Source organism: Crassostrea angulata, chromosome 8 (assembly GCF_025612915.1).
Source record: "Crassostrea angulata isolate pt1a10 chromosome 8, ASM2561291v2, whole genome shotgun sequence".
Classification (NCBI taxonomy): domain Eukaryota; kingdom Metazoa; phylum Mollusca; class Bivalvia; order Ostreida; family Ostreidae; genus Magallana; species Magallana angulata.
This window is the reverse complement of record NC_069118.1, coordinates 25,467,726-25,491,022: the sequence shown is the minus strand read 5'-3', so window position 1 is coordinate 25,491,022 and position 23,297 is coordinate 25,467,726. Positions and strand designations below refer to the sequence as shown.

The 23,297-nt window shown below is 32.8% G+C and overlaps 1 long non-coding RNA gene across 1 annotated transcript; it reads left to right on the top strand.

Annotated features, from left to right (window-relative positions):
* The first annotated feature begins 18,500 nt into the window (after positions 1-18,500).
* On the top strand, positions 18,501-21,769 carry LOC128157713 (uncharacterized). Its single transcript, XR_008239850.1, has 2 exons — positions 18,501-18,917; positions 20,213-21,769. It is a non-coding gene; the product is annotated as an uncharacterized LOC128157713 (long non-coding RNA).
* Positions 21,770-23,297: the final 1,528 nt, after the last annotated feature.

Below are 23,297 nucleotides of genomic sequence, written 5' to 3'. Positions count from 1 at the left end.
ATGAAAACAATCACAATTGGTAGTTTTTTCCCCATAATCTTGATTATTTAAGTAGCTGCAGGTCTGTAGCTCCCGGTCTGAGAGAACTGCAGTTTTCGGAGTACAATACATTGAGGAGATTGAACTGATAAACCTTATTTCCTACACATTCTACACAAACATTTGATTCCAAATAATGCCTTTGGCATTTTACTACAAACAACATCCCTTTATTTTTAAATTCCGTCATCAGCCTCGTAAAGTAAAGTGATGCAGTTTGTTTACATTTAATCCAGATGTTGTGCATTGTTTTCCAATCCGACGACATTATTCAGTCCCTATCATTTTGCTTAAAATATGTGCAATCTGGATCTTGTTTATTCTGTAAACCGGCCGCGATGAAAAGAACTGGCTGCTTATAATTAGTGAGAGTTATCAACCGTAATCTTGGCCACTTATCGATTAGTCTTAAGCGGGATAATTACTGCTCAGTTATCAATCAATTTTCCTGTCGTTGCTATTGATAAAAACAACTGTGAATATAAATCCCAAACTAACAACTCATTTCAGTTTAGGCCATTAATTCTTATTATAAATAAATACCTAATTTTTTTTAGCCAAAATTAGATCAAAAAGGTATTGCGTTTGATACTCCACCCAATTTTTTTTTCAGACCATTCTGGATACCGCACGAGTAAGACTGCCGATATCGTTTGTAATGCTTGTTGTATGGTGAGTCTTACACATAATGCTCCATTCTTTATTAAATTCCGTTATATTTGAATATTTATCAATTGTTCCCTGCATTTAAACAGTGTTCGCCATTACGTAATCAGCTACCTGTTGACTTGTCGCCTGGTCAATGTTTCTTTGTATGAATCATGTACTTGTCCCGTGTCGGACTTCTTAGGTTATTCGGGTGTTGGAAAATAAATAAATTACAATGATTTTATTGAAAAGGTATTTCCACTGTATTTTTTTCGTTAAGCAATTCTTATTTTCCAAATAAAAAAATGAAAATGAAAATCGGTACCGAGGTCTAATATATTTCAGAAGAATTGAAAATATTGTAAGAATAGACGACCAAGACCTACTGCATTAAATACTTGTATTAATTTGCAATAATGTCCTTCAAACCATATGTTGGCTAATCCAGCCTAATTTTTCCTCCGCTGGATTAGACAAGTTTTACTGTAATTTAATGTTTTATTAGAGAATTGATCCATTCTACTTTTGCAACATTTCAAAGAAATATATTGTTTACAGTATCAAAAGAAAAGGAAGAACAAAACAATGGAATCTAGAAGGTGTTGAGAATACCTGGATTGTTGTAGACATGGTTGTGTTCAAGGAAAGTTTGCTCATATAAATATCAACACAAACACATGTGTCGATTACTGTCTCGTTTGATGCATGAATCATATTTGTCTTGTCACCCCAGAGTTTTAATTCTTTTTCTCCAGTTTCATCTGACAGACGTACTATTCTCCTTTTCGAGGCATTAGTTGCGAGCAAGTTGGAAATGTAGTGGCATTAAAGGGTGAAATTATGTAAATGATCATTGGTAATTACGAATATTTTTGGAAATAATATTTTGGGTATAGTGCTACGGGTGAAAACATTAGAGAGCATTATGGGACGTAGACAATTTTTTTATGAATCTTTAGGTTAAGCTCCTTCTTTTTCCCCCGCACTCTGGTTCTTAGAGCTCGCTCTGCTCGCTATAAACCATGCATCGTACAGTTTTCAATGCATATTATTTTCTAATAACTAACTTGAGAGGTGCCAATTTCTTATGATATACTTTAAATGTACTGGGTATAGTTAAGAAAATAATTAATACAAACATTTTCCTCAGCAACTTAAAATTCGAGTTTTAGGAATACTGCTGTTTTAATCCTATGCGAAAATACAGAGGTTCAAAAAAATAACTTTATTCAATTGCTATAATTCAGACTTCCTGAGAACTACAATCAGGAATTTAGAGTAGTCTAGTGCTTATGTTTAATGGACTATTTAACATAGGTTTTTCTTTTTATCGTGCCAGCACCTACAGGAAGTTTGAATTGAAAAAGTGAGCCAGCCTCAGATGCCCTCAACCCAGCCGGAACAAATTGCACCACGAGCGGTAGTGAATGCATTGCCAGCGGCACAGACTGAAGCGGTAGAGCCCATGGTTTCATTCCTAGCATCGAAATCGTCCAGTCGTGAAAGCATTGCATGTACAGACATGCATGCAGCAAAGATGGAGACATCCACCCAAGTAACAGATGTGCAAACTAATGATTCTTTACATTTCTTGGGCATAACATCTATTATTTTACAAAAGCTATGTAAACATTGGGGACACAACGATAGGCATTGGTTTTCTTGTGGTTTTAGTCTTCAGTATATGGGTCCTAGATTGTACCAGAGGTCTGATTACTTGCATTTTAATTTAAATAGAGTTAAATTCAAAATTCAGAAGTGTTTTTCAAACGGTTGGCTGGGCCCTTTGATTCCCCGCCATTTCCCAGGTTTCTCCTCCAGGCCTTGTACTCGAAAAGGATGGGACAAACGCCTCATTCATCATCTCTTTTACGCCGAAAATTTGTTTATCAATGATTTTATAGACCCAACAGCATGTTCAGTACAGTGTTTTAATTGTTATAAAGTCGACCAAGGTGCAGAATTGAAAACTCAAGTTGGCATGGGTGCTAAAACAACAAAAAAAGAGAGGCAAAAACTGACATCAAGTCTTGTATTACAGCCTGTATCACCGGGGTGATTATGATCTGTTTGGGTTTAGATATTAGGGAAAGTACTATTTTGACAAAATGGCGCCTTTTGAATTATCAACAAGTTGTGCATTTTATTTGACAAGTTTCGTTATTTTCCCAAGGTAGCGTAGCTTTCCTGCGAGTTGACAGAGGAACAGAAGATTGACATTTGGCCTCTGCAAACTCCAGTCGCGGGGGGAATGGATTTTTATATGGCCAAAGTTGCTTTAAACTGGCGGTGTATGTAAAGAAGGAAAAAGAGTGAGAACCGGATATAATCAATTGCAAACCTAAAAAAGAATGATGTTTTTAAATAAAATTTTTAAGTGTTAATGTTCTACAATTTTGGTGTATGGAACATCTGTATGTAGTAAAAACCCTTTAAATTGTAATGAACAAATACAACATTTGTATATATCATTCAGTTTTCCTAACAGTTTATGTGTCGTCAATTTAGTGCTGTTAACGTAATAACATTTGCTGTGTATTCTTTTCAGCGGAAAGAATCTACACAGCTAAATGTAAAGTATGGTTTTTTTTTATATTGGTGCATTAAGAAAATAGATAAAATTTCGCTATCTTGTGTGTTCAAAACTTTAAACACCTTTTGAGTACCAACTTCATTATACATCTACCTGTGTGTGCAATTAAAATTGTTTCTACAAATGGGTTTGTAGGTGTCCAATGACATCTTAAAGACCAGCTTTTGAACTTGGTCATTTTTTGGGAAAATATTGCATATAGGGAACCCTCATTGTACGGTTACCTCCTCCTACAGTTTTCAAGATAGGAAATTGTTCTTTTGCAGATCAATTGTACATATATCAAAGGTGTGCATATTGCTAGGATTTCGATTTCTGATAATTAATGAAAAAAATACCAGCTTTTGAACTTAGTCATATTTTGGCAAAATATTGCATATAGGGTACCCTCATTGTACGGATAACTCCTCCTACACTTTTCAAGATAAGAAGTTGCTCTTTTGCAGATCAATTGTACATATATCAAAGGTGTGCATATTGCTAGGATTTTGATTTCCAATAATTTATGAAAAAAATACCAGCTTTTGAACTTAGTCATTTTTTGGCAAAATATTGCATATAGGGTACCCTCATTGTACGGATAACTCCTCCTACACTTTTCAAGATAGGAAGTTGTTCTTGGCAAAATATTGCATATAGGGTACACAATTTCACTGGATATGGGTTGACATGGATTATGGAAACAGTTCACATAAAAGAAAATCCGGTTTGCTGTCACATTTACAGCTTTTCACTTGTTTTTTTTTATTGGTTTAACTAAAACTAAAGTTGTTGATTATTTGAAATGGCTTACTTAAGCATTTGAAACAATATTAAAATGAAAAAAATAATTTTGATCAAAGTCGTGACAATGTTCATTTAATATCCAATACTCATAATTATATACTGTAATATACAATTATTTAATGTTTAAGCAGTCAATAGACCCGAATATTTTTCCCGAGGTGCAGGGAACAGCTCAGTAAGATCTATAATTGCCGGAGGCCAACGGCCTCGTCTATTTTTTAGGTGCAAGAATATCATCTGTTCCTCCTACTTTTTCAGAGCTGACCCAAAATTTTTCCCGAAGTGCAGGGAACAGCTCAGTATGATCTATTTCCCGAGGCCAACAGCTTCGTCTATTTTTTAGGTACAAAAATATCATCTGTTCCTCCTCCTTTTTCAGATCTGACTTGAATTTCGTCCGGATGTTCAAAATGTGTCCATCCCATTTTAATTGTTCTTCCATCTTTAACAGCAATGCGTTTTTCTTTAATGGTTTTTTGTCTTATATCTTTAAATTTTCATCTTCACTCTCTGTGCTTGGTGATTTAAATGATCTTAATAGTGATGTATATCTACATATAATAAATAATTTCTACCATTTTCTCAATGAAATCAACATCGTCTGAACATATACATAGTTTAATCTTAATAATTAATCATTATTTCAATAATTAAGTGCCTTCAGGTGCGATGATTAGAAGTTTATAAAGTAACAGCGTTTACATTATTATGATCCCTACAATTAAAAGGTGTACATTGTTAAATGGTATAAAAACCAGAAAGATGTCTCGCCATTCTCATCTATTATAAAGTTTAATTTTTAAAATGCTCAGTACTAGTCTTATTGATATTAAACTTAGATTTTAAAAAGAATAATATGAGATGAAGATTCTAAATGATTTACATCTGGTTGACATTGTATAGAATCATTTGTGTGCCTGAAGTGCGACAATCGTTATAGTTTAATAGTTTGAGGATAACTTTACAGTTGCCATAAACATCTTGGCTTTTAATGAGGTAGATGTGTTTAAATATCTGTTAGGATACTTGAAGCTTTAAACTGTTATTTGATAAAATTCATTTAATTTCATCTTTATATACATGTAGAGTTCTTCTTCTAAATGGTACAACACAACCCCAACCATCTTAATATGTTATGCTCAAATGATATGAGTACAGATCAACAAAACCATAAAAACGTAGAATAAGTACATAAAGCATTTCTATCCTTCATTTCATTCTTTTTTCTCTGATGGGAAGTCCGTTTCCTTTGAAAACTCTTCTAGTAATTATCTAATCGTCCATCAGTGGAAAAAAAATCATTAATTTAAACAATATTTACTCATTATATTATAGATTTGACCAAAAAGTTTGCTATGTGAGATGGTTTAAAAAAATACCATTCACCTATTTATACATTTAAGCACACGCTAATGAAATGCAAAACATGGCAGCAAAACATGGTAGCAATTGGTAGTGTTGTATTTTTACTATTATTTACAAGTATTTTTATATTTTCAAAGCAAACTTTTGAAAAGATAAAATATATACATGAAGTCCAAATTATTTTAAGGCATTTATTTCGTACAATATGGTAGCCCTTTATATCCATATAAAGGTCTACCAATGTCAAATGTTTCTTTTCCTGTTTCTCTCTCCTGCACTGGTCGAAGTTTGACCTCTGATTTCGCTGATCCAGTCAGGTGGTTCATGACGAAATCTACAAAATTGTCTTTCGATTTAGTAGACTGTATGTGTTCCCTCATATCGGAAATCCATTCGTAGACATTTGACAGGTTGGCCTCAGAACTTGAGAAATTTCCGGTTTGATTTCAGACATAAAACTGGTACTTAGGATCCCTTATCCTCTAGGTTCTTGATTTGATCCTGTAACTTCTTTATTTCTTCCTCGATTATGGCTTGTAAAACTTGTCAAGAGATTGTACAACTCTCTCTGTTGAAAATTCAATGTTGTAAACACTAATCACTCTGAATTGATATCAATTACTCACTGTTCACTATGCGCGCTGTCAACTTGTATTTTAGCTGTCTTCCTTTTTTAAGTCTTCTCAGAGAAACCGAATGAAATCCTACCGGCGACGCCAAATGTAACACTTTGATTATTGTGTTGAGGTTCTGTATTTCTACTTTCAGTTAGCATACATACATGTTGACAGATCCTAAAGATTGTTTATCGTACTTGTAATATACAATGTGAATATCATTATTATACATTTATTACTCATCTATCTAAAGAATTACCGTTTTTCTTTGTCTATTACATGAAAGTACAGGTTTATCTTTTCTCATTCAAAAATTTTAAAAAATAATATATTTCAGTAATAAATAGAATTAAAATTTGTTCATACACACACTATCATTGCAATAAGCAAAGTAATTACCAAATACACATACATGTACCTAAGCAAGGACACACTGTGAATGTAAAATTAATTTGTTGACACCGTAGTTGCATCCTCTCTCCTTGCCTTTCTCTTGGACAATGAAAGTGAGCTAGGCAAGAATTACCAAGAATGCTATTCTTTCTATGATATCACAAAATAATAAACCAAAAACCTAAATAAACTTTCTAAAATAAAGAAAATATGATACTTTCAATATAAATCCGACTAAGCCTAGTGGAATGAGTCGCATGCTTACACACCATAGTCACCCGATTCAATCCCCCAAAACCACAGATAATTTTCTTTTTATGTTAACATTCAATAAATATCAAAGTGAAATATTTATTCAAAATCCACCCTCTTACAACAATATTCATTTCCAGGAATGACAATTCTTGCTAATCTTAGCCATTTTTTTAACGCTCGTATAAAGGAAAGATCTATTCTGGCTTAAAAACGCTGCCTTATTATGTTTTTTGTTTGATTAATATTTTTTTTTTTTTTGAAGAATTTTATTGACAAAGACAGTAGAGAAGCATACAAAGGATACAAGTACACATATCTCACATTGCAACAAATTGTCTCTTAAAGTATAAGACTATAATAAAGGCCTAAGTCGCATATACATGTACTGTATATTACACATATAACTCGTTTACATATGTACATGTGCACTAAATGTAAAAGAAAGTTAAAGTCAGTGAAAATGAGATGAAAGTGCGAAACTCTTGAGAGAAAAGTGTTTGTATGTGTGTGTGTGTGGGGGGGGGGGGGTTATTTTTATTACCTATTGAATCTGATAAATGTAACTAATAAGTCATAATAGTAAGTCATATATTCCCCTTGACAGTGCCTTTCAAACTCTTAGAATCTAAAGTTTTAAAAAAAAATATATTTTTTAACCGATATTCTGTTTTTCATTATTTTTTCAAGTGCACTGAAATTCAGTTTTAGACATTTTTATATCTACTTACAAATATGTATTGTTTTATTATAAGAATTAAAAAATTATTAGAAAAGTTATCGATTGTAGCGAACTATTAGCATAATACCAGCGAAACTTTTTATATTTAATCTTGACGTATTTTCTAAGAAATATATAAAGATTTGTTTATTTTAAATGCACCTTAAAAATTATACAGATTAATTATTTTGATAGGATATGCTTCACGGAGCAGGTCAATTTTTAATTGTTTCATATTTTGTATGCGCGTTTTCATCATAAGAAAATGTACAGTTTAAGCGTAAAAATAAACGATATTTCATATGAGATCATAATAAGGTATGAAGGTCATTTTGTGAAAAATTCAATTAAATTGAAGAATTTCTGACCGTTTTATCGCCAAATATGGACGACAAACGCTAGAATAATAAGTCCAAAAGTTAACATAATTGGACACCTTGAGGCACCGGGCATTCAGTAAATTTTGTGTGCACGCAGAAAAATCTCCGATGGATATTGAGCTCTTGCAGCATCCCACCTCCTCCCCCCCCCCCCCCAATACAGCCCGAATCTTGCACCTATGGATTTCGCTTAATTTCCTAATCCAAAGTCGAAACTGCGTGGACAGTGATCGGATCTAAACAATCTGCGTTATGACACAAAAAACATTATACTAAAATTTGATAAATAATGGTGTGAACATGTGTTTTATAAAGGGTTAATGGCATGACAAATGTGGGAACTAAAAGGTGTTTACTTTGAAAAAGAGTGACAAGATTAAATTGCCTTTCAGTAGTGTGACGTCATGGAAATCTGACATGGTGCTCCGTAAATCCAATTCATGCAAATAAAAATCGCTGTATCATTTGATAACAACTTCAAAACTATATGATTTTTTGCAATTGCATGCTTTTTTTCCATTGGTAGTCATTTGATAAAACAAACGTCATCCTATAAAGTACACGGTGCCGGAAATCACTTCGTCTGCGAATCGAACTTTTCTAACAACCCTCATAGTGTCTTATTTCTTGGAGAAAACAAAAACGTTTGTCGATTTTTTTTATGATTAAATAAATAATAAAGTTAGTTCATTCGTTTATTATTTTAGGGACTAGACAACATTTTTCTAAACGTCCAAACTACCTAACAATATACAGTATGCATAATTATAACAACTAGAGCAGAGCTCGTGGCAAAGCCACGAGTAGGTCTTCCGTTGTTGCTGCGAGATGAACATTTATGTGATTTGGTGTCAAACGATTATAATGACTAATGACTAAAATTTCACTTCTGCTTTTGTTATAAAAACGTGCTGTGATTGAAAGCCTGTATAAAGACAGGAAGAAAATGTTTTAGGAAAACTATTTGTCGAACAGTTTGTGTAATTGTTTTGAAAACTCTTTAAGGCCCTGTCACACAAAGTTGCGTTCCCAGTGCGTGTTCACGGCGTTGTAAAATTAATGGAATCGCCGTAGGATCGCAAGGAAAATTCAGTACTCCCAACTACGTTTCCACGTTTCTACTTGGCGATTGACTGCCCTCTCGCTGGGTATCCGCCGAGCGCTCATGACGTGCTAGGAATTTTTACCGCGCATCCACAGCGTGCTCTGCGCGCTGACTGATGGCACATGCGCTGTTGGAGACTTTACGGCGCTGTCATGGCGACCTTACTCCACTTCTAAGGCGTGTTTATCGGAACGCAGAGCCACGGCGCGTACTTTGTGCATGTTCAAAGTACGCGCCGTCGCATGGCGTTCTAAAATGTTCTAGGCTAGGATATCCCACCGCGGCGAACGAAGATGCCGTTGAGTTGTTACGGCGCTGTAGAAGACTCTAGTTCGTTTACCATGGCGTTTTACATTATTCAATTATGCAGCGGGATCGCTGTGAGGACGCAGCTCCAGTGTGACAGGGGTTTAAACAATGAGAAGTTTAATGGCGAGTTAAATTTTTCAGGGTAGCATGGATTGTTATATATTACATGTACTTATGATTCATGTAAGGAAATGTAAGTAAAAACGTGCATAAAAAACACGTAACTTCTGTAAATAAATCTTTCAAATTTTTTGAAGACTATGTGCAAGTTTGAATTTGTTTTGTGCTGTCAAAATTTGGTAAATAGCCAAAATTGAAGGCATCTATGAAAATTTATTCAGGGCTGATATTACATGTATTTGATAATACGAGAAGACTTGAACATTTAAAATAATAATCAGCTATCTAAGATCATCGGGAGAATTTATGCATAAGTGAGCATCTAAATTTTACTCCTGATATACAGACACCGCTATGTAACGTAAAATTAAATAACATTATTTTAATTAAATGTGACAAAGGCGCATATTCGGTCGGATTTTTTGGTAACATGTACATGAAGTAAATTTGATGCAAGTTCCATGTTTGGTTTTTTGGGGGGTTTTTTTGTTTTTATTTTTTATTTTTTGCTTTACTCTGCTTTATCATAAAGATATATAAAAAATAAACTACGTACATGTCACAAGCAATATTTGCCTTCTCTATTTATCTTGTATTTTCATAGATTGGGTAATCATTGTCAGGGGCAGATACAGGATTTGTAGTTAGGGGGGGGGGGGGGGCGTTGATAAAATTATTGAGGCAGGGGTTTTGGGGCCCGCCTTGAGGCCCCCCGTGGGTAAAACCAGGCTCAAAATAGTGGTATTTTTTCAGTTATGTACACTTTACACAAAAGCCTATTACATATATATATATAACAATTTGACACATATTGTTACTTATATCTAATACATGTATTGGATTAAAAACAAAAAAAATTGGGCATTTATGAACTCCCAAAATTAACTAGGTTATCAAAGTTACAACATTGTAATGACGTTACGGTATCCGACCCCTATTTAGCTGTTAGAAATATCTGATGCATCAAATCTTCAATATTCTTATATTAAAATAGTCTATTTACCTAGAAAAAAATTCAAAAAATATACAGTTATTCAGAAATTTCTGCTTGCATCGCAATATGGAAATGACAGCGCAGTCTACACTTGAAACAAAACTGCTGGGATTTCCAGTCGATTCTTGGTCGAAGCCCCAAGTTCAGGGCCCTGGGGAATTTGTTGCAGCCACCATAATGAAATGACCAACACTGCTTGTTTTAAACACAGTTTAATTGGTTTGTTATCAGAACCTGTCAACATGCATTAGGATTAGATGTTTATAGATGTTTATAGAGCAGCAGAATTACAGTCAGCATAGCACAGCTAATGAATCAATGAGGTGTAATATTGAGTCAGGCATAATTATGAATAAAGTGAAACACAAAATGCTAACTTTTCTATTACATTTGACTTAAAACATTTAATTATAATATATATTATTCTGTTCATAACTATATATAATAGAAGTTTAGCGTGTTCGACATGTTAATTTATTATAGCCACGTTCTTAGATTACGATCCCGCACCTTTAATGTGAAAATGAAAGTCTTGTTGTTTGAAAATTGACCACTTTGAAGAAAGCACCCTTCGAACTGTTGATTAATTACATAACAATTGATGATCTGCAGCCATAAATAAGCTGGGGCTATATATGTTCTGAGCTGTTTGCGCTGTTCAAAGTGACACAAGATTTTCGGTAGCACGTGGCGATTGAATTTACGCAATAAAGAAAGTTGAAATTTACAAAGACTGACCGAATAAAAAAACGGATGGGAAAGAGAAACACGCTCAGGAGAAAATGTTACACATAAGAAGTCACTATCAAATGATTTTCGACAGATCTGGAATTTAAAAAAAAAATCTAGAGAGCACTTGGCAGCGGGACGGTGGGAGGGCAACACAGAAATAAGTTCGTTTTCACAATGAAACTAACGACAATGTAGAAACACTACAGAAGTTATTAATATGTGACCGATAGAATCTAAACAAAACTTGTTTCAAAACTCATGTGAATATTCTTTAAAATAATCACCGAATGCCTTAATTCAGGACATTCTCTTATCGTGTCAGCACCTACCGCAAACATGGCACTTTGATCATAATTTGATTTGATTTTTTAAATTACCTTGTACGCTGTCGTATTTAAATCAATGCTAAATCAACTGTACGAGTAAAATAAATTTATCGGTTCATCTGAAACCAATATAATAGTTTAAAACATAATAAAAATAGTTGCGTTCGTACAAAATACCAAACATGCACGCGTGATAAGGTACATGTAGAGGTCACTTGTGCGGGATCTCCTCGGCCATGTGCGAGGGATGATCATTATTTAAAGGTTTTAATATTTGTGTTGTTGTACAGTTTTTAAAACATTTAAGACTTACAAACCAACCATTCAAATATGTCTCACGAGTATTTTCGATTTGGAGTAATATCGCTTTTATTAATTTTCAGAACGACTTTTTAATTTACTCTCCAATGTTTAATTTAACTAAATACAAAATGAACAAACTTTTATAACATAAAATTAAAACAGTGTACTTTACTGTGTATTAACGGCTATATAAACTCAAACACGTTCATATTCAGGTAAGTGTGCGGGTGCGAATTTTGTGTATTAGATAACCGTTTACCGCTAGGTAGTGCAGCCGTGGATGATTTCCTCGGCCGCGGGCGAAGGATAGATTACATAAAGATTTAACGCATACACACGCACAGCTCAGAACCTAGGAAGATTTGAAAAGTTTGCAATTTAACGACTAAATTCTATCAAATAGAAATTCTTTTTTTACTTAAAACCCACAATTGATATATACATGTATGTCTGATATTGCATTATATTGAGAATGGCATTGCTTTTATTAATTAACTGAACGATTTCTTAATTGACACCATATCGTTTAATCCAATTGAAGAATAAACCTTTATGTGTAATCAAAACTGAAATAATTCTTCAGTTCGCAGCTGGATTAACTCATATATGAGAGACGCAACTCTCGTGTATTAGATAACCGCTGACCGCTAGGTAGTCCAGCCGCGACCATTGTGACCAATTTTCTCGGCCGTGGGCGAGGGATAGCTTACGTAATAATACACATCTCTGATTCAAGGTGGATTTTAAATGCATGCAGTATGATAACTACATGTAAAATGTAATGCACAGAATTTTTTTTCAATAAGTATTTTGTGTTTTACTAGAAAAGAAAAAGAATGTTTTGTTTTTCGATTCTCGTCTTTAAGGATTGTGCACTATAAGAACTAAACAACAATGACTTTAACTTCTAAAAAAAAAAAAAAGCTTGTGTTCTAATTTTTTTCTCATGAATTAAAGCCTCCTGTATAAACCATCGTACTTTCTGTGGTAACTTTTTGCCAGTTTTACGCGCAAAGACTTTCGTTAACTTGCCAAATGAAAGCAAGTACATGTTAACATGTAAAGCTTTTTACACTCAAACTACACAAATCACTTACAAAATAACATTGTAACGACCTTTATAAGATCCCAACAAACAACTTTTCCAGCAACAGCAATATCGAAATCCTAACCGTTTTTGTGTTAATAAGCAAACTCTTTTGAGGGCTACTGGCCCTTAATTTAAGGGGCCAGCCCTTTGTTATTGGTGTCAAATGAAAACCCTTAACATTATGCACAACTTTTGTTCTATGTATTTAGGAAATATTTCAATTTAAAAAGTTACGAAGCTAAAACATGTGAAAAATTTCGCTATTTTTAAAACAAAGATTTCGATTGATTAATTCGAGTGGAATAATTGGAAGAAACTAAAATCCAAAAATCAGAGGACAATATTCAAAGTGTCAATAATAAAGATTTTTAACTATAAATTATTTGCAACGGACCATTTCGGAGCCTTTGTCTGGAAACTAACGCCCCTAAAATTTTAGAAAAAGGGGAATAACTCAAAACCGGAAGTTGCTATTTCAATTTTTTTTGTGCTTTAGAAACCTAATTCAATTTACAATATACCGTGAAAATTTGAATGAAATCAGATGACAAACAAAAAAGTTATTGAGGATTTAAAAACGTCTAGAAGAAGAAAAATTATAATGAAGAAGAACCATCAGAATCAGTACAAGGTCTTCCGTTGGAAACGGAAGACCTTAATAAGGTTGCATGTTCTATGCCTAAAGAGTACTCGGGGGTTGATGCATAGTATGTAACAAAACACAATCTGAACAGGAAAAAGTATTTACAACAATACCATAACCATGAATATCATTTTTGTGTTGTTATGATCCAAAAAGTGTATATATTCTAACTTTTAATTGTTTTAATAGACCTTTTGTCAACTACACTGTTCAACGATGATTAAACTACCCATGTCGAAGATTTAACATCAGTTCGTATATAAGCAAACAACAAGTTCGCTATTTCCTATTCGGGGGTATTGCAAACGTATAATATTTGGCGTGTACGATATTTAGCAGAAATTGGTTTTTGAACTAAGTGGCGTGGAATGTGACTATTCTTTTACATATATGCATGCCAGTCTCACAGACTAACTTTAATAGCCCTTTCAATGGCCTTTCAGCAAACGCGATTGAAAAGCTTCAGGATTTGACTCGGCAAAGAGAAATATTTCCTACAAGTATACAAAAACAAAACGCCTTAAGACAAATCTAATCAATGGTTTGTGTTATTGTGTAATATGATGAAAATTCAAGAATAAAAGATTCACAACTTCGCTGTTTGCATCAACTGATCACAGGTTATGTTTTCACAGCATGCATTATATAGGCTTATACCACAGCCTGGCTTGCACCTGCAGGTAACACAAAGAACATAATTGTCGTCGACTCCTTTCAACGTTGATCATCGTAACGATGATTTCTAAAAGTGAAATAAAAAAAAAACACAGAGTGACGTGAATTTTTTAAAAAAAAATTGACCGCTAAAATGAAAAAATCCAGAGGTTTCCTCGGGAAATATTTTGGGGGATTATAAATTGTTAAAAATATATATATTTGGTAGATCAACTACAGTTTGCAAATCATTTTCAACATTTGTATATTTCTATCAATCGTATAACACACTTTTCTCAGAAGAACCCATTACAGAAATGCAACATATCAGTTCTGTTCTCTTTTGTGTATTTTGTTTTAACCTTTATGTTGATTTGCATAAAAAGTAAATAATAGAGAAGTTGACTATATGAAAAAGCTATAGTCCCCTCCGGTGAAAACCGGTAGGGGACTAATAAAGCCAGTGTAGTACTTTTATGAAGCCTGTTTAAAATTGAAATGTATTTTATAGAGAAACAGTTTATATATTAAAAATTGTTATGTATTTCTTTAAATTGTTTCATTAAGAACAAGTGCACTTAAACTATAAAGAATGGGCGCTTTTTCAATGCCATTTTTATTTAGAAAATATCAACAAATGCTTTTTTTCCTGTAATAGGTAAGCCCTGATGGATATTTCTTTTTTTATATGCACGCTTAAATTTACCAAAATTAGCATACAGTTCAAATAATTCAGGATTTTTTTTCCCTTTAAATGATATAAATCCGGAAAATTCGAACCGAACCTACTTGAATTGTGTCTATTTAAATCAGAAGGAGGAGACATTTAAATCAGCATTTTTCTGTTGGTGGATCGATTAGAACGTTTGCTGAATAATACTTTATGCATTATTTTACGTGATCTGAAAAAAAGCTTGAATAAAGCTTTGAAGTTGCATATTACCAAAGTGATCAAACAAACATTCCCACAGGATGAATCTCTGCCATTCAGTCAACTGAATGATAACTGAATGGTCTGGAAAGGTGACTGAATGGCACACATAAGCCATTCAGTCACATTTCAGTTACCTTTCAGTCACCTTTCAATTGACTGAATTGCAGAGATTCATCCTGTGTCCTTACCATACCAAGTTGATTTAATACGTGTAAATGTTTTACAGTGAGCACATTTGACAAACGTCTACATAGATAGAACCCACGTGATTGTTTGAAATCATTTATTCCATGCTTAGGTTCAAACATGGGTCAATGAAATTTCCATACGTTTTCCATTTTTTTGGTACCAGCCTAATGTAGTACAAACTTCTTATTTTCACTGGAGTTTTCTAAATGCATAATTTTCTTTTCCACAAGTTTGTACTCGATTAGGCTTACTAAACAAAGACTTTGAAATAAATGCCGGTCCTCGATTTACTATACAAAACCACGAATGTCGGCTGACCCTTACTATGTTCTAAAGCTTCGTGCTTTTTATATACAGTAAATTCAGCGTTAAAACTTACTGATTCTTATGGATTAGATATCAGTAGGTAATGTTAGGTAAAAAATTATGCTTAATTTGAATCTTCATTTTTTCAGTTTTTACCGGGGCCCATAAGACTTAGTGCACTCGTCCTTTCTAATTTAGAACTTCAATGCAGATGAAATGAGGTTATATTGTAAATCATCAAAAAGCATTGAATTTAAACTATAACTTGCTTGATGCTAACATCCACTATTTAAAAAAACCCAACATCATCTGATCCATTAATGTACTTTTAATTAATAGAATGCAATTTTTTTTTGAATTATTAAATACACTGAGGTTTAAGAAACTATGACTGGTTCTTTACTGTGGTAGAAACATGCGCTAAGATGATTTACTTCATTAAGAGAGCAGTAACACTGCATCAGAAAAATAATCAAGATCAAATTCTCTTATTGTTTTAACAACTAGTAATATGAAATCAGATTAAATAACTAATAACTATAAATAACAATTATATATAATGTTTTTTGAATGGTTTGTGTTTTTTTATTAGGATGCAACGTTTTAATGGATTAACGGTGTTTATGGTACCCAAGTTCAACTGAAACGAGCAAAATCGGGTATTTTATCTTACACTCGAACAACAATGCCTCAAATCAATTCGCTTCTTTTAAAAATGATTAAATTTATCCATTGGTGTATATATACATGTATATTAATTACGAAATAGACATTGAAGTATCAAATGTAAGTTTAATGGTTGTTCAGCAACACGCTGGATTGTAAATACATGTTAAAAACAATGTCTTGTTTTAAAGGTTCTAAGAATATCCTTGAAATGTATTTGGCACTTTTATGAATAATTGGATTGTTTTATATGATTATCTGGTTTATTTAATGACATGTAAGATTAAAGAAGGATTACTGATACAAATTTGCTTCATCATTCGTAAAATAAAAGTGCATTTATTTATTATGCGAACAGTGATATTCATTAAGAGGCGGAAAGTGAGCATGATTTATTCACAATTTTTGATGTCCGTACATTAATAAAATATTTCATGATACCAGATCACTTTACAGAATGTTTTTGGAAATACTCATATTTTAATCCAAGTTCTCGAAGTGACATATTGCTGTCAATCCAATTACCGTCACGTCAGTTTGCTATTGATATATGTGAGGGTTATCAGAAGTAGGATCATGGTTTTTTTGTCTTATGCCACAGTGTGCTGTGATTATTTGTAATATTTAGGACTTGATTTATCGTAATTTGATAAGGAAGATTTTCCACAATAAACAATCCATGCCCTGTCGAAACATACTTTCTGACAGTTCAATAATTGCCTCGTGTCTCAGTATTGGCATCAAATATATGCACGACTCGAGGTGAGGAATGAGCTACATGTAAGTGGTGAAAGCGGTAAAGCCGGTTTTCTTAACATGATATAAGAACGCAATCAGTGATGAACAAAAGAAGTCAGTACCAAAAGTTTGAGGATTAAATGCAAGTCAAAAATGACATCCTCCATTTATCTATTGATACAGTTAAAGACCAATCCACACTTTTCTAGAGTTATATCCCTCGACCGCCATGATTTAAAAAAAAAAACATATATTGTTCACAGTATCCTTTGTAGTATCGACATTTTTAGGGATTTTCGACTTTCGGTCGAAAAGACCTATTGTTATTTTAATGTTTTATTAAGGCCTTTCGACTTTCAGTCGAAAAGACCTATTGTTTTCGTCTTTTTTTATTATCATTCTCGACAGGATTTGTGTCAGCGATTTTTTAAAAACGGAAAAGAAAATTAAAACAATTATTCAACTTTCCTAGAGCAATTGTTGATGAGTTAGAGCAATCAAATTTTAGAATTAGATGTATCTTGTCAAGCTGTACAAAACTGACAGTGTTATCGTTTTTGAGATATTAGACCTCACACTTTAGAAAAGTGGGGATGAAAAAACAAAAAAATACAAATGACCTTAGAAATTTAAGATGACGCATTGATATTGTTAACGTAGGAGTAGTTAAAATACGCTCTAAGTCTCAACAAATAATATCGAGTACTTCCGGTTTTATGAGTTGATGAGAATCGTCTATGGGAGTTTCAATGTTAAATTGAAATCACGCGTTCCACGTTTTCTCAAAAACCTTTCAAGTAAACATTACAATATTTCATTAGTATAATAAAACACACAATGCGCAGATCGGAAAAGGTTTTGGCTACACAATTTGGAAATATTAGGGATGTGCAAGGGCCAACGTTCAAAACAGCCCTTTAGCTGTATCTTTTTTATTCTTTGTCCGATTTCGGTTTATTGTTCAGAATAAAGAGTACAATCTTTAAACTATGGTCCGAGGGGCCACTTTTTGACCCTTTATAGAGGTTTGAAAGGCCTAAAGATCATAACTTGTTAAAATTTCCAATAAAAAATTAGAAAGAGTTTTCCCGCTTTGCTGTAAGAATAAAGAGTATAAATACTGAAGGCATACCAAATTTGGTGTCCGACAAATGAATACTTACTTTAAAATATTTTTTTTTAAAAATATTCCTCCGGAAATTAGAAGTGTAGCTACTTGTAAAGTTCTGGAGTTATCTTTCTTTTGATATTGCGCTACTCTTAAGTTGCTATTTAAGCAAATGGTTATAACAAGGAGTTCAAAATTTTTTGAAATTTTTGAAAAGAAATAATTAAGTACAGGTTCACGTAAGAATCAGGCAATATCGAAATTTTGTGATAAGTGATAAGACGCAAAATAAAACGAAATTTTACCCAGCAAGAAACTGGGATGTTTAGAATGTATATGCCAAATTATTCTGAAATATTCCGTTTCGTTTTTGAATACGGGCCCGATATATTGACAAGGCGCTCAATTTTGACGCCGTGCAAGTCTTAGTAAAATAGCATATATTTTTATCAAATTACTAAAAACAGCAAACCTTACGAGAGAATTTGATTATAAATAATTACGAAACTCACTCAGCACAATGATTTCCAATTTTAAAAAGTATTGAAAAGTTTGAGTTTCGAGTTTAAATTGCCGTTAAAATTAGCAAATTCGAGTGAAATCTGGTTGTCTTTCTTGGTTGATTCACAATATCGTCGCTAGATGGCGCCTCGTTGCTACGTACGCTAGTGCGCGAAAATGGAAGTTCGAGTAGACTACACGGTTTCGGGACACTACGCAAACAGTTTCACAAGTCTGTATAAAGCCGATCCAGAATAAACAACTCCAGTGACCCTTTGTAATTGTTGCAGAGACATAACAAGACATCTGCAAGGTTTAAAACTTAGTGATGGCCGACAAACAACCTGCCAACCCAGCCGCGGACAGCGAAGGAAGTCATACCCCAAAGAATCACATTATATACAGGTATATTATTGCTATACATGTTGAATGAAATAAGCTTTTTCAAACAGTGATATAAGTTCACTAACAACTGCAGTGAAGTTCTTGTTTTATTGGCATATTTCACTACATGTATCGGTGATCATACTGGTTTTCCCCGAATCTATTTTTAGAACATCAAAGCGATTGATTTTGGCAATCAAATATAACTGTATACTTTACGAATGTATGCTTTCATCTGTTCATTTACAAGTCTAATTATAAAAGGTGCGTTGTTATGACTTATATTCATATCTTGATTTGAATAAATGTACTGCAGTAGCCTTACACTGCCCTTTGTTTTCAGATACATTGAAAAATGATGTATCCCTACATGTATATTAGAAACTAATATATGTTCATGCCTCAATCAACAATTGAAACAAAACACCAGTCAATCTTGAATGAAAAGTTCCACATTGTAGTTTTTTTTCACAGCTGTTTTCATTGTGGGGTAAAAATAAGGTGGGTTTTTTTCCCTCACTAAACTTGGGGGTATGAACACCTGTCGGTATTGATGTGGATAAAAGTACAAGTATATTATAATCAAAACACTTTCACTCTTTTAGAAATTTCTTTTTAACAATATTTGACTGATAATATAATTTCATAAAATAATTGCAAAGATTAAAATAATGATTAGGTCATTTCCACCCCCTTAATATATACTGGTAATTCGCTGTGTTCCAGTAGAGATCCCCATCCCTAAATGTACGGGTACATGTAAATTCTTTGATACAGCTCATGATTAGACGTGGCGATTACTTTGGTATGCAAATGCCCGGGGGTTATCTCTTATCCCATATTTTTATAATTCATTGGTCAATTCACACGTACCACACCCTTAACAATTATATTTGTTGCTGGTATTTGAAGATCTATTTAATTTATGTAATGGTTTGGCAAGTATCCCCTGTTGTTTTTCCCTATTCCAAACCATTCAGTGTATCATAAATGGTCATGGGTTTAGATCCTATTGCAGAAGTTCAAATCTTCTTTGATTAATATTCATCTAAGATTACATTGATTTAATTGTGTCTAATAGGGTTCCACAATTGGCCCTACCTTCAATTTTATTAACATAGACCAATCCACCCATTGACCAATCCACCCAACCATCAACTTTCCCTATCTACTGATTCTTTCTTTTCAGACTGGAATAGGAATCAATGTTTTATCTAGGCTTTGTTGACATGACTGGTGTATTAATATTTATATGTTGTTTTACATTACATATGACAAGTAACAATATTTCTAGTTTTTAAATCTTTCTATTTCAGGACTCAGAACTTTGACAATCACAGACCCTGTCAGAACATCAAACTGGACTGATGAGGCAGAATATATCTTACAGAATGTTTCAACAAGCGAAAAGTCGAAGAATGTGTTGACCCAGTGCTTAATCTGATTGCACCAGGGCAATCAGAGAAATTAAAACAATTGATTATGTTAGGACCTTAAACAACTCCAACAGATAAAGAGCTTACAAACTACATGTATATGAGGAGATAACTAACATTGAACTTCACACTCAAATTTTTTCAATGTCAAAAAACTATGTTAATATATATAACAGTAATAAGATGTACATGTATAACTAATTTATGTAGAAGATAAGTGCATATATGTAAGTCCCTTTTTCACTGATTGTCCATTATACATGTATAGAAAGAATAAAGAAATTTTATATCTGATCATTACTTCAAGAAAAATTATGTGTAATTAGCATTAAGAAAGACAAATTTAGCTGCATGGTTAATAACCAAGGAAGACAGAACAATAACTAATGATTAAGTTAATTGAATTTCTAATATAAAAAAAGAATCTCAAAATGCTATGATATTTATATAATAACAAGTGAAATACTTTGTACTTATCATGATATATCATGATTTCATCTTTAATTACTAATATGTGTATTTATGTAATTACCATGATGGTAGCTACATTATTTGGACTACATACAGTGTTTTCCCCAGAAAATGTTTGATGCATGGGGGGAAATTTGTCAGAGTAGGTGCACGGTGCAGTGTTAAAGGGCCCACACTGGGGCAAAAACACTTCGGGTAAAAATAATATAACCATCTGATGAAATGTACTGCATGATATGCACTATAATTAATGCATTTTCATGAAATTCATATTTTGTATTTATGTAATTACCATGATGGTAGCTACATTTTTGGACTACATATACATGTATATAGGAATATTCTAATAGCATAAATTTGTATACACAGCATTTACCCAACTGCTGCACATTCATATAAATGTATGCACTATTTTTATCCCCCCTTCGAAGAAGGTATGGCATATCACTTTGCTGCTGTGCGTCTCTCTCTCTGTCTGTCTGTTGGTCAGACGGCCAGTCCACCAACAGTTATCATTCATTTTCTTCACAGGGGTTCCACATTTTGAAATGAAATTTGGTATACAGATTTATCTGAATAAGATCTAGGCAAAGTTATTTTTTGGGTATGATTGAGCAATTTTTGACCTTGGAATTAAAAAAAATTCCAATTATTTGCATTTTCTTCTCAGATGTTTCCAAAGGAGGGGGCATAGTTGTTTCACAAACATGTCTTGTTTGTGTGCAATCGTTCACTTAGGATTTTCTTTTTAAAAAATTGTAAACTTTTAGCCTTTCCAGGGTCCAAATTGAGGGAAAAAAATCAATATGTAATCTATTGGTTGATGTTTGATATAGCCATCTATAGTATGTGTGATACATTTTGACATGTATGGTGTCATGTATATCGAGTTATTCATGTGCAACTTGTTTATTATATGTATGACTGGAAGTCAGTTTAATAAAGTACTTGTTATGGTGTCACACATGTTTTCTACATATGGTTGTTTTTATTAAGTATACTACCTTGTAGTATATTTGAATAAATATCTAAAAATGTATATCTATATTTATATATATATAAAGGGAGTGAAAAATGCTTATATGTTTTGTTAAATTCTGGAATATAAAGCATGCCCTTAATGATTAAACTGTATCCAATGCACATTATATAAACTAATACAGGGTTACAATAATTACGCTTACAATAAATTGATGCTTACTGAGGACCCCCCCCCCCCCCCCATATAGTCTACAAACATATTCTAAATTTATATATCAGATATGAGCCTGTTTTACTGTACATTGTAATAGTATAAAATATATTTATTTTTGATTGGAAAGGCTGGGCTAAGGGTCCACATAAAAAGATAAATTCATTTTAATTGCTTAATATGGTGTACATGGTATTTAACAAATCTGCAGACATCTTTGTTAAAAAAAAGAATTGTGTTATTTTTTTTAAAGTCAACATCCCCAACAACCTCATTTAAAATTACGTAAAAATAATATGAATTCCTCAAAAGTACATGTAGGTTCAGGTGTTATTGACTACCGAGACAAACAATATTGTATATAAGTTTTTTAATGGTTGTACATATTACTCACTATAACCATGATATACAGCAGGTCGGACAGTTTATAATGTTCCTTTTCCCTGTTAGTTATCGTAAGACTTGCTAACTTTGGCTACTTCCATTATTTTTTGACAGACATACTTATATATTGTTTTAAGACTTGTGATACATCATTAAATATTGTTGAAAACTAAACTTTTGATAACTTTATGAACGTATCTTTTAGAAGTCTGAGAAAATTCGGTATAAATTTGAAACACAATATTTGGTATTCCGATCCCGATCAATAATGATGTACGATCACATTTTCACAGGTAATGGGTTAAAACAATAACATTTACACATCAATGAAATTAAAGTATAATCCTTGTTTTAAAATGAAACTATGAATATGCAATATAATTATAATATTACTCTTAGATACATGTAAAAATGATAAAGATTTTTAAAATTTTGTTAGGAATCCCACATGATTGCTTAGATTATGTAAACCGTCTGTTAATTTTTCAAAACTTTTTATTATGTAAAAAAATATTTCAGAATATCCTTTATTCATTTATTAATAATACACAGTCATATATGTTTGCTGTTTTTTTTAAAAAGAGACATAAAAGTGATCGTTTTTCTCTAATTTTAAAGACTGTATGGCTCATTATTGTCGTGGTTGCCATGGAAACCAATGGTATACTACATCTTTAACATTAGAAAAAAGAAGAGGGCATTGTCTTCTCTTCATACCAACATTTTTGAATAAATGAATTGACACTGAATTTCTGAAAATCCTGTCAGATCTTCATACCATAGTGTTTTCATTGTGTTTAAAAACTGTGACAGAGTGGATCTATTTTTAGTAACACAGCTTCACAATTATGCACGATTCACTAAAAATTTTATCATTTTTTGAGAACACTTATATATACTGTTCTCAAAGTAAATTAT